Source organism: Mytilus edulis, chromosome 14 (genome assembly GCF_963676685.1).
Source record: "Mytilus edulis chromosome 14, xbMytEdul2.2, whole genome shotgun sequence".
NCBI lineage: Eukaryota > Metazoa > Mollusca > Bivalvia > Mytilida > Mytilidae > Mytilus > Mytilus edulis.
In genome coordinates, this window is record NC_092357.1 from 65,739,549 (window position 1) to 65,753,047 (window position 13,499).

The 13,499-nt window shown below is 32.6% G+C and overlaps 1 protein-coding gene across 1 annotated transcript in view; it reads left to right on the top strand.

The window, feature by feature from the left end:
* Positions 1-1,789: 1,789 nt before the first annotated feature.
* Positions 1,790-13,499, top strand: part of LOC139503852 (uncharacterized) — a 155,001-nt gene continuing 143,291 nt past the window's right edge. Inside the window, exon 1 of the mRNA XM_071293807.1 lies at positions 1,790-1,951. The gene's annotated coding sequence lies outside the window, so the exon portion shown is untranslated. The remainder of the gene's footprint in view (positions 1,952-13,499) is intronic.

Below are 13,499 nucleotides of genomic sequence, written 5' to 3' on the forward strand. Positions count from 1 at the left end.
TTTATTTAGGTGTTGAGAACCTTTTGTGACCCCACCGTTTAAGTGCCTTTAACAAGTACATAGTGAGCAGCGGTTGTTACAGACAAACGTTCACATAATCTGCCCCAGTCAATGGGATAATTTGAGGTCGTCAATCAATGGCCACAGCTACACTGTTTTGAATATTCTATATAACTTAGTTGTTTCACAATGACGATGTTTGCAAAATTGTATCTATCATGCATTTTAGAAGTTTTTCAAAAATTGTAAGTCATGAAACTGAATTATTTGAGATTTCTGTCTGAATTTTTATACAACCCTTGGAAAACTATATATTAGACGAAAGGGACGGTTTGAACCATGTTATTGATAACCGTTTTTCGTCTCAAAATAAAATTAGTAGAATTATCACGGAACCCAGCGCATGAAATATACATATGGTATTTCGGATAAGATTAATGTGCATCACAAATTCATAATGGCTTTCGTTTGTGCTAAAATTGGAATAATACGTCTGTTGACTAGATTATTGCAGCCTTGGAAAAAAATCATGCTGGTTTTATAGTCTATCAAAATATACTTCGGGATGCAATTGTTTCTATTGCGATCTATTTTATAATATATTTATCTTATCTAGACGTGCGTATATTTTTTTGGTTTATTTCAAAGCTAAATCACACAGTAGTCTGATCTACGCAATAAATATATCATTGGGGTTCAGTAAGCTTAAAGTTTTATAATTAATAATCAAAGTTAAGCCACCGTTTCGGTATCTAATGCATTGTGGGTAACATTTTCAAAAGCTTGTACACCAAGACGTTATTATTGGTTCAAAATATCCAAAACCTTGAAATTCAACCAATAATGCGACCAGTTTTGAATATATCTTTGGGGTTCCGTGAGCGCAAAGTTTTACAATGAACAATCAAAGTGTAGTCGCCATCGCTAAATCACCGTTTAGGAATCTAAAGCCTTTGATTCTGGGTCATATCTTTTTTTAAAGAAACTTTTTAATAGTTGTGATTAGTTTTCGGTAAAAGCATTTAAAGCTCTTAATAGCATTATAAGCAAGTCTAAATAAAATGCAATTTAGTATGAGTAAAATAAGAATGAGAGACAGAGAACCAAAGCGACAGTCATTTAAAAGGTCGAAGAAAAGCCCATATGTATAGAAATTGATGTCAAGTTAGGATGGGACAGACATTTAGCAAAGAACAATATACGGACTCCTGAACGAGTTAGATGAAGTTAAATTTAGCGTAAAAGTCTTGATACTTTCCCTGAAACGAACCTATTCCAAACGGGCATGGCTGCGTATTTAAACCTCCACCATAGCCAGACGAATGCCCTTTCGTAACCCCTTTCGTAACCTTCTGACAAAGATATTCTGGTACCCGTAAAGATTTGTTTTTAACATTTTTTTTTAAAACGTACTGGAAGTGACTGAAATTGACGATTACTTCTGAACTATACATATATTTTAATTATTTTCATGTTTCAAATTATTAGAAACATTAGTTGAAAAAATAAATAAATACATGAACCATTTATCTCGACTTTTTCATGTAATTAAAAAAATAAATATCAAATTTCAAATAATATTCAGTCATATCGTATCATTTGATAAAATATCTATTATTATATATTACAGTTACAAAATGTATTTATTAAACGATAAAAAACACTAAATGAAGTTCTTTAACATTTTTCCAGGTCTGCATTTAGCGGTACCTTGCCGCGAATTTCATACGTTTCTATTGTCAGAGCACACGTGCATTCAAGTGCTGTAAAATTTCTCATCAATCTGTGCGTTTTTTTCATGTTGCGTGTAAGACATCAGAACCATTAACATCTATTTCCATTCTGTTATAAGAATTCTGTGAGATAGGATGTTATATAGTTATGAATTATAATTGATATGATTAGTTTTTTTGGAAATTAATTGAAATATAGAGATATTTACAATATATAGGTGAGTACAATTTTTTAATTCATATATTAAGATTATACCATTCGTATGGTCAATGATGGAATAAAGAACCAAGTAGAAGATGCACCGAGCCACGTGTAAAGATTGTAAATATATATTACAGTGTAAAAAATAGAATATTTTCTCGAATATTTTAAGACAAATTATAATAAGATTATGTATTATTATTGATATACCACATGATAATATGGCTAATGCACAAAATGATAAATTTCCCTAATTAAAGAGGGGGTCATATGACAATTTGGAAAAAATTGATAACTGCAAGATATACGGTTATAATTTAATGGCATCATGAATTAAATTCAAATTTTAAAAAGGAAAGGTCAATTTTGTGAAGACCGTACCTTATGTTTTTCTATTTAAATCTCTACGCATGCTATGCTTTTGGATTAATATAATTAAAAGATAATAATATTCAAATATAAGACAAAGAATAGTCAGTCATGGAATACAGATTCAAGTCGAAAGCCTACAAATCTACGTGTAGAGATTGCAGATGTAAATAAACAAATGTATGGCAGGGAAAAAGACATAGACTATTTATGTGTCAAGATTTAGCAGACACGATGGAAAAAAGTATATTTAAAGATTGTATGTTAAAATAAACAAACTTAAGGGAGCAAATAGTCATTTAAATCAACTGTCAAGATTTAGTCGAGGCAATTATTTAGTCTACACGTTATAAAACACGGAAACTTTGCCAACTAAAACTCAATTAAATTTTGACTTCGAAATTATTTAACAATCAAAGTGTGTGATATAATACCGTTCTTATTTTACATAATAATACAGAGGCTTTTACACTGACCAAATTCCCTCACGATGTCAAAAATCAAACGTTGTGGAATTTGAATATCAAAAGATTAAATAGCATACTGACTCTGGGAGAAAATGTTTTATTCATTAGTTGTGATTGGCTTTGAACTTGCTTTCAGTAGCTGCGAATAGTCTCAGATCGGCACTTTGTGTCTTTTGTCTTATGTTACCAGTAGTTGTTTCTTGGTCTTTGTGCTTTGTGCATATCTGATGAGTCAAGCTATTTTCCAACTGACACGACGAGTTGTTATTTTAATTATTTGTACATACATTAACCAACTAACAAATTATAGATATACATTGTATATGTTTAAAAAAAAAATGGTTTATTGTTTCTGAGACTTGTGTCCATTTCACTGAATTAGTACACATTTGTGTTTAGGTGCCAGCTGTAGCCACCTTGTGATTGTCTCGCTGCGTTGTAGTGTTGAAGACTTATTGGTGGTCTTGAGCTGTTTTCTGCTCTTTGGTCGGGTTATTGTCTCTTTGACACATTTCCCATATCCATTCTCAATTTTATTCAAATAAGGGCATACGATACAGTTTTGATCCCATAATGAAATTTTGATGAAAATTCGCAGAAAGGCTAATTTTTACATGTTTAACACCGCCGCATTAATTTTACACCTGTCCCAAGTCTAGAGCCGCTGGCCTTTGTTAGTCTTGTATGCTTTTTTAAAGATTTTAGTTCATGTATATGTTTTGAATTTAAGTAAGACATCCATTTAACTGAACTAGTACACAATTTTATTTAGGAGCCAGCTGAGGACCACCTGTGGGTGCGGTATTTTCTCGGCTGTTGTCTGCTCTTTGGTTGCCTTGGGTTGTTGTCTCTTTGGCATATTCCCCATTTCCATTCTCAATTTTATTAGTTAATAACTGAGATCCGTCTTTTAATTATTCGGTGAGATAGAGAAGGTATTTGTCTTTTAATAAGAACAAGTTATATAAATCTTTGTCATTGTAAACATAGTTCTCTGTCAGATGTACAGCGCAATTGCACCATGAAAATATATATTGAAGGCTGTCAAAGAAACCAGATTATTTTTCTTTTTATATTTTAAGGTATAATATAAAAAAGAAGATGTGATATGGTTGCCAATGAGACAACTATCCACAAAATGACACAGACATTAACAACTATAGGTCACCGTACGGCCTTCAACAATGAGCAAAGCACAAACATCTTTTTTTAAAAAGAAGATGTAAATGTATTTTTTTCTTTAAATCCAACAGAAAAGAGAGTTTTACGCTTTATTACTGGTATTTGAACATATTCGAATGTGCGCATGTAATAGGCTGGGGTACAGGTTGTGATTGATTTACGTCTTTTGACGGATATGAAAACCAAAATGCAAATACAGCTAAAAAGCAGCTGGTTATTTATTGATTCATCGTATTCTACCAAACTTTTGTTATATATGTGCAAGGATATTTTCAAATAAAATATAATAACCATCATTGAGATTGACCTATATCTAATTGAAAGCTTAAGTGGACACATTTAATTCTCATTCGGCGCCATTTAGATATGTTTCGAATAGGAAGTCCATCGAATCAAAAGCAAAACAATTACATTGATCAAATATAAAATAACTGCGTACATATTTGATATCTCATTAATATGCCAATTGATAAAATGTTGAAACAATTTCCGAACTGTTTAAGGGTGCACTTGAATAACTACATAGGAACAAAAAATAAAATACTGCTTTAGTGCTGTATTTAAAATCACTTATAACACTTTGTTATAGTTTCAAAATACAACAACAATGTATAACATATTAAAGATCTGCTATACTTCAAAGAAAGTTTAGCTATTGTATCATCTGCCCATCTAGAGAATCCCGCACCTGTCCACTCGATTTAGCCTAAGAAATCTGTTAAAATATGAATGAAAAATGGAATAATTTCCAACTGGTTTTGAATTTAAGTTATTATCACGTGACGTGTTTACTCGATGTGGACAATTTAGAAGTTTTTTCAATTCATGTTCACTCTGATCATGGAAATATGGACAGAACAGCATGCACATCCACACCAACATCATCTTCGCTAGAAGAGAACGGGAGTTGATCGTAACCCTTGGCTAGCGAAGATGCACCAACATGTGTGCCTAGAGATGTGTGCACGAGGTGTGCACTCTTCACGGAGTCAACTGTACACAGTATTTTGTTCCTGTCAAAAATACTTTTTAAATTGAAAATACAGTATTGAAATTTCTACTTTATTAATTAGTTTATTACCTCGAGTTTTGAATATAGAATGCAAATCGAAATCTGCCAATAGTTTGCAACAAGCAATTGTCATTCGTTAAAGAAAAGAAAACCGAGAATGTTAAAGAATTAATTGCTTCCCTTTGTCATTTTATTGATGTGTGAAAATGTTGACATAAGCACAATCAACACTTTTACGAGACTGTAAATTACAAAAGAATATGATTACATCTTTATGCAACAACCATGAAATTACGAGTTGTAACATTTTTGTGTTTGTTGTCTTATAAATATATCTATGTGTGTCGCAGGAAGCACGTGCTGTTAGGAATGTTGCAAGTTATTGGGAAATTTCATTTCAATTGTAATGTCCCTCGAATGGTGTCACGGAGTCAATCAAAAGGGCGGATTCTTGTGAAACATTCATCTAATGTAATTAATGGAAATAGAAGCTTTGGTATACTCAAATTTGCCCTTGGAAAGGCAAGAGCTAAAGATTATTCTGGTTTTCACTTTTTACTCTTCACTATATATGAAGTCGATTCACATCCGTTTTCTTCGTTTCATCCCATCCCTGTGGTACAGTAAAACAGCTTGTTTTTGCCACATTCATTAGATGCTGTTTTTTTTTTAATTTTAAGTTCAGTTTGGAGATAAACTGTTATGTAAACTAAATGCGCTAATAGCACCTGTTAGTTCACACAGAAACGGTTTCCTTTAAGTTGGTCAACCACAAAACTGATTAATGCTGTCTTACATTACACGTCAGACAGATCAAATATGGTTAGGAATTATGTCCAAATCGTTGAGCAGTCACAAAGATGTTTGATGTCGGCACATTCTTGATCTACCTGTCCCAAGTCAGAAGCATGGTATTCAGTGGTTACCATTGGTTTATGTCTGTCAAATGTTTTCTCGGTAAATTAGACCGTTAGTTTTCTCGTTTCAATTGTTTCATATGTTCTTGTCATGACATTTTTAATAAATGTGGGTTTTTCTCATTGTTAAAGATCCTACGATGACCAATAGTTTCTTGAAGTTATTGTCACATCATTTGAAATTTGGTTGTTAGTTATCTCATTTGTAATTATATCACATCTCCTTATTTTGAGAAAAGTGACACCAAAAATCTAAGAATAAATCATGTGCTATAAATATTAGGTTACGAATTCGGTACTTGGCGATGACACATTTTTCTTTTGGGGTTAACAGCCACTGTTCTGAGTAATAAAATGACAAATGTGTTTTTTTTTTATAAAAACTGCATACCATTATTTCACGAAGACTGGATATTGATTAATTAGGGCATTTAAGTTAAGGTGGTACCAATCACCTCGATTAAACTTAATTTGGCTCGTTCAATTTTCAAGAAGTTTTAACAAAACATTTACTTTTATCCTTTGCCATAATCGTAAAAAATTCAAAAAACTTGAACAGCACACTTTTAATATTGAGAAGCTTAATATTTTCAAACAATGGATTAAACGTTTAGCTGATTTTTACAGCGTTATCGATATTTCCGTTATTAGGTGCTGGATATATTCATTCTAAAAAAAATAAACCTCAAAATGTACTAGTTATGGTTGAAAGCAACCATATTCCTTGTCAAATAAAATACCTACCAACTTCTTAAAATGCCCACGGGAGGTTTACGTGCAAGATTGCTCTCAAAGTCCTCCAAAACCATTTGATGGGCCTTCAAGTTTACTTTAAATATGTTTTTTAAATGTCTCTTACTTAAACAATCCTATACCCATGTTAAAATTGCTTGTTTTGTTTTAAATTGTGGACAAAATTGTATTTTTGAAATTTCCAATTGGGAGCCTCCATGGGGGAAAACCTCCGCAAGTAGTGACAGTTGGCAGGTATGAAATTACATTTTTATCACGTGATTTATTCATATAAATTAGCGCGTTGATTTGTCTTTCAATTTACATTTTTTTTTATATTTTGATAATTTTTTTCATTTGTTTGTTTATCATTCAAAGTGTTATTACAATTTCTTTGGTGTTATAAAATGTTAGCGATACTCAAAAAACATTAAACTCACGCGAGACCTCCACTTTGAATAATCATACACTTCCTGGCCAATTACACGTTTATTTTACTTAGCTGTCAGTATCAATTATAGAACATGACTGAGACGTAGACTTTGAGTTATCAAATAAAAATGATCAAAAGAACACTTTAGTATACCGTTTTTTCTTCTAACTGCTAAATTTACGAAGATCTTTATGCAGTCATAAATAATGCATTATGCATGAAATGTATAATATGCATCTTGCATCTAAAACATAATTATGCTGATAAGTTATGATGTAATCTATAGTGTTCAACTGCAGATAAGAAATTTAAGCGAATACTATCATATCAAAGATAAGATGTAGCATAATTGTTGAAAATCCACTGCTAACCAGTAAAAGTCCTCAATGTATGTATGTATGTATTTCGAGATTCCGCCAGTTGAGACGCACCCCTTGATTGACTGCAAGGGTACAGCGGATCCATGTACACTCCCTAAGGATTAATAGAGATGTGTCCTTTACAATATTATCCCACCACCAGAACAATCCCCACCCAACACCGCCCAAGGAAGCGTGTAGGTCACCGGGAACTCTGTTATTATGGTGGAGGAAGCTGAAGTACTCGGAGAGAACCACCGGGCTTCTCGGCGGGAACAGACAACCCGAAGAGATTTCAGAAGATTGATCTCCAGGTCAAGCTTGGAACAACTTTGACCTACCGAGGCCCCCGAAGTATCCAATCTAGTTTTAACTCCGGTCTGGATACCATAGATGTGTGTGGGAGGGTGAAAATCAATAGTTTTCTACGTTTTTTTGTGTGTACTATAATATATTGCTTGTCGGTCTTTTTATTTTTGAGCCGTGCCGTTGTCAGTTTATTTTCGACCTCTTAGTTTGACTGTCCCTCTGGTATCTTTTCACAGTTTTTGTAAATTAGTTGTCTTTGTACTCGACTGTTGTGATTCTTGTTCGTGGTTCAGACATTGAAAACAGGCCATGCATGGTTGCAATTGCTTCAAACTGACTAAGTACGGTTGATAGTGATTAAGATTATAAAATTATACCACCGATCAACACCAGTACCCCTTTTGACATATTTACCTATTGTGTTTGTTTGTTCTGTTCACACATCGTTGTCACTATAATGGAAATGTTTGCGACTGTCATACAAGTGAGAGGTTTAGTTAGCTAAAAAAACCAAGTTTAATCCATCTACTCATGTAGACTACAAATCAGTGCATTTGACTATGGTTAGATTGGGTACACTTTTACCTTTACTTGTAGTGAACTCTATAGTCAACTCAATCGTTTATTTGTACAAATAGACCAGTTTATCTATCATAATTTGAAACCCTTTGTCTTTTTTTTAAAACTAACATACATATTTTTGCCAACAAACCTAACATTACAATTTTAGTTTTTAAATTCTCACATTTTTACCACAATCTTTCAAAATTCCTTCAAATCTTTATATAACTGTTATCTTCTGTATCCTAAAGTTTAACGTGAAGTTAGATATAGCAATATCCTTCGAAAACAATGTATGCATGCTTATATCTCAGAACCTCATATATAAAATTAACCAACGGTATATAACGTTCCATTATGTTTTTCTAGATAATATAACAATTATTCAAAGGAAAAGATGTTTGTGAAATGTTTTATGGTTGCTACTCAAAGCCAAACTGCATAAGAAACTACATATAATATTGAACAGCTATTTGAACGTTCACGTTCATTATCTTTGTATTCATTTTTATTTTATCATCTGCTACATGTACCACTTTTTAAATTGGCTGTTATTTGACGTTTGAACATGGACTTTTTTCACAACTCGTTTTTAGTTTTCTTTGAATTCGTCTTCATGTAAGGACACATTACTCGTTTAAACTACCAAATGTAACACAATACATCAAAACTGCTTATGCAATCAAATTAAAGCATTTATTGAAAAGAAAGTTAAAAGGGTTACTGTGTGTTTTTTATATAATGTATTAAACCTCTTGGGAATAAAGCTCAGCTGCTGAACTGTCTGACTTTCAAAATGACATTCTGACACCATGCAACAATCCTTATTTTTTACATACAGTTGTCAAATGTTTTAAATTGTGACGCAACATTTTGCATGTACTTGTGCGGTTTTAAGATTAGTTGTAAATGCGTACATGATTAAACGCAAATATTGCACCATGTAGAGAACGAATACCGCACCAGTCTTGTATAACAACAGAACTCCAGTTTCCGGTGGATGCACAAAACATGAAGTTTAATTGAATAGTCCATTTTTTCCGGACTCATTTTTATCTTTTTTTTTATTAAAGGTCATGCCAAATTGAAATTAATTTAGATGTAAAAGTTTCTTTTTTCGGGGGGGGGGGGGGGGGGGGAGGGATATCAAACAAGGAAAGTAAAATGATATAATGTACGTTTACTGTAAATGGTCAAAAGAGTAGAAACATGTGGTTTTGACTTCAGGGTTTTATAACTTTTATTCTTCATTGCATTTTCGTGAATTTATATATATTTTTTAAAATATCCGTTATTTAGCATCATATATAAGCCTATTAAACAGTCAAATACAAGACTGCAACCTTTAATCAGAGTTGGAAACAAACAGAAACAAATTATACGAGTAGTATAAATTTATCTGGCATCAGCAAATTTTTTCAGTTATATAGCTGAAAAACACCCCCCATAATTAAATCCCTCGCAAGAATGGCAAAACCAAACAAACACGCATGTGTCGGACAGACGCAACAATTAAAATGCCTGATTATCATTCATTAGTTACATAAATCCTTCTATCTTACATACTGACATACTTTTTTCTAATCAACAGTAGTAGTGTTGACGTGCTCTTTGATCTGATTTATCGTCACGTGATATAATTTATCATCACGTGACCTAATTTATCGGCACGCGTCAATTGTAGTTGTGTAGGCCTGTCAAAACAAAACTTTAATTAATTGCAAGGCTGTCTATACACCCATTGCTAAACTGCAATATGTCTTTAAAATAGTTGTTGTGTCTATGAGGCGTTACAAAGCATTAATATTGTTAAGAAATAGATTACACAATATATTGACCCGATATATATCTAAGACTTGTTCAGAAAAACCGTTCTTGTTTCTATGAGGCGTTAGAAAGCATTTGTTTGGAAATACAATATATTGTTCAACCGATATATCATGTTCTGGAGGGGCCGGGGCGATGATTTGATTTTCGAGAGAGGTGAAATTCTCGAGAAGCTATAGCTATGTAATTACAAAGAATTTAGCCACATAATAGCCAATATTGCTGAAAGTAACGTTAAACAACAATCAATCAACCAACCAATCAATCAATTGACAGGTTTATTAGATTTCCTATTCCAAACTTGCTCACTTACTGAAGATAGTTACATACCTTCATTGCCCTTGTAAATACTTATATCAGATTTTAGAGCATACATACATCTCGTCTTGAATTTGCATGAAACATTTACCACTGGACGTTAAACAACCAGCATTTATCTACCTCCCAATGTGTGGCTAAGTCTCGTTGAGAAAGGAAATGAAACGTGTCAGAGACAACAACCCGACCAAAGATCAGAAAACATCTGAAGGTCACCAATGGGTCTTTAACACAACGAGAAAATCCAGCACCCGGAGGTATGCTTTAGCTGGCCCCTAAACAAAAATGTGTTCTAGTTCAGCGATAACGGATGTCATACTCATGATACTAACCTCCAAAATCTATAAATAAACTAAAATTAAAAACCATACAAGACTAACAAAAAATGGGTTTCCCCCATATAAAAGAGCATCAAGAAGTTCAATAGCTTATTTTAGGAAACGCAGCGTAGACAGATTCTGAACAATTTTACAAGATCACAATATCGAAACATCTGAAACTATCATCAAGATTGCGCCGCGATGAAGACAGAGATTTTAAGAAGTATTAATGGCAATGTCTTGATTTTATAATTCCTCACTGAATTATCGTACGATAAAACACTTACATGATTAAGATAAGTGTGCCAGTATACTGATAAAACATCTGTTTGAATCTTTTATTAGTTTAATACGTAATGAATGATTTAGTGACTTAGAGGTGATCGAAAAAGTATCATAAAATGCTTTTATATTTTTGACATTCTAATTTTGTAATGGGATAAGTAATTTTCTTTATTATGAAATTAATTTGTTCAAGTCACATGATATCGATCTAGGTGAAAGAAGACAGGTTTTCAGTTGGAACGATTTGGGTTTAGACTGTTTATGTAAAATATAGTTGAAAGATACCAAAGTGCCATGGCAAAACGCACAATACGACCTCAAGACACACAAAAAGTACACACAATACAGCGTAGAAAAGTAATTTAGAGACCGAACAACACGATCGAACCTCACGAAAAACCGGGGTGGTCTCTGACTGAAGCAAATCTTACTCCATACATGGGCCCTGTCGTGTTACTCCTTTAATTGTTATATTAACAAGCGGATTTACAATAACAACGTACACAAATTTGAGTATTATAGTGCCTAACAAGATTTTGTGAGGTAGACGAACTTGACTTTAAAACGATCGTATTGACTTTTGATGTCCAGAAATAGGCAGATCGGACATAGTTTGACTTTATTCACTTACTTCTTAAGTTTGGGATTAATTGTAATTAACATATTCCAATGAGACTGAAAAATGCTTTTTTTTGTTAAGATAAATAATAGTTTTACCTGCCGTAGTCGTGCGTAAAATATATTTCGGCATTTCTCTTAAGCAAATGACTTGTTTAATGGAACAAAACGTCTTATTTGTAAACTTTCTCTTTTATCTCCACAATAGGCTTTTAAAAAATAAACTTTCAACTGTGTAAACAGAAAATTTTGTGAAAATAGAAGAAATGACAATTCTTACCTTTCATACCTTAACTTTCATTGATAAAACATAATATTGACTCGTCCAGTGTCCAGTTTGAAGGTCATTTTAGTCACCGTACACATTTATGCACGTTCTAATTAATCAATAGTCATGTATGAAAAGCATAAACAAGTTTGAAGGTAAACTAATAACAACTTAATCCAATCAAATTGCCTACGATTCAATAATAATGACCAGTCCACATCATAAAAATGTATAGGGGTAAACTGGGTAGGGAGAAAATGTCAGATATTTTAAGTTCATTATTTTGCAATAATGAATAAAAATTTGTTAAGCAATAGATTTGCTATAATTTCATAAACATGTCATTCTGTATTGGTATAGTTTTTGGATCTTTTATTTGCGTATTTAAGGTTGTAGAAAGTTTGGCCTTCAAAAGTCAACATAATCATTGACTTTATACAGAAAATTCGCCTTTTTAAATCATTGAATGTTTCACGAATAATACACGACAACAAAGTAAAATCATTTCTTAAAACACTGCAAAAAAATTCATTCTGATTGATGCAGTGGTATTGTCATAAATTGCACTGGAGTGAACAGTGGTACAGCAAACGTCGAATTCCCTCACACAATGTTATCACACACTATAATACACAACGTCAGATGGGGCGTGTCGCCATAAAAATTGAAAACATTGAAAATAAAAGTAATACTTTCAACCAATCAGAAGACAGTAAATACACCAATTTTTTTTTATTTCACAATGAACTATGATTATTATCTATATCTAGCCCCCCCCCCCCAAAAAAAACCAACAAAACAACAAACAAACAACAAACAAACAAAAAACAAACTAGAAATACAAACTGGCAATTAGTTGGCGCTTAATTTAAGAATTGAATGATTCTTTTTGTAAAACTATTAAGGCCGTAAAAGCGTTGCACTGTAGCACATTTTGTATGAAGCTTTTCATTCTAAAATGTTACACGATCAACACTATAACAACCCTATGAAATTGTGAGTTATAATATCAAAATTTTCGGTTGTTTTCCTATACATTTTTGTGACGTTGTCACGGGAAATATGTGCTATCATGATGTTGTTATTAATTGGGAAATAAAATCTATTTTGGAATGACTCGATTATTGTTTGCCAATCAAAAGTATGTGATCTTATGAAACATACATACAGTGAAACCTGACTGAACCGAATCCTGCATAAATCGAAAATCTGTATAAACCAAACACTATCGTTAATTATCCGTTTTTAGATGGTGACGTTCCCTTGTCACCATCTTGCGGTGTTTATATATCTCAACTTGTACGATTCGCTCGTGTATGTAACAATGTTTTAGATTTTAACGAGAGAAATTTATGTATTACTGAAAAATTATTACACCAGGGTTTTCGATATCACAAACTAGTCAATACATTTACTAAATTTTATCATCGGTATAAAGACATCATTCGTAAATATAGCTCAACATGCAGACTTCTAATACGTTCAGGTATTTCACATCCAATTTTTTATGGAAATATTCTTTATAAAGCACAAAGGTGTCAGTATTCACCTCAGAAACTTACAAAACCTTTGAATAGACTTATTAAG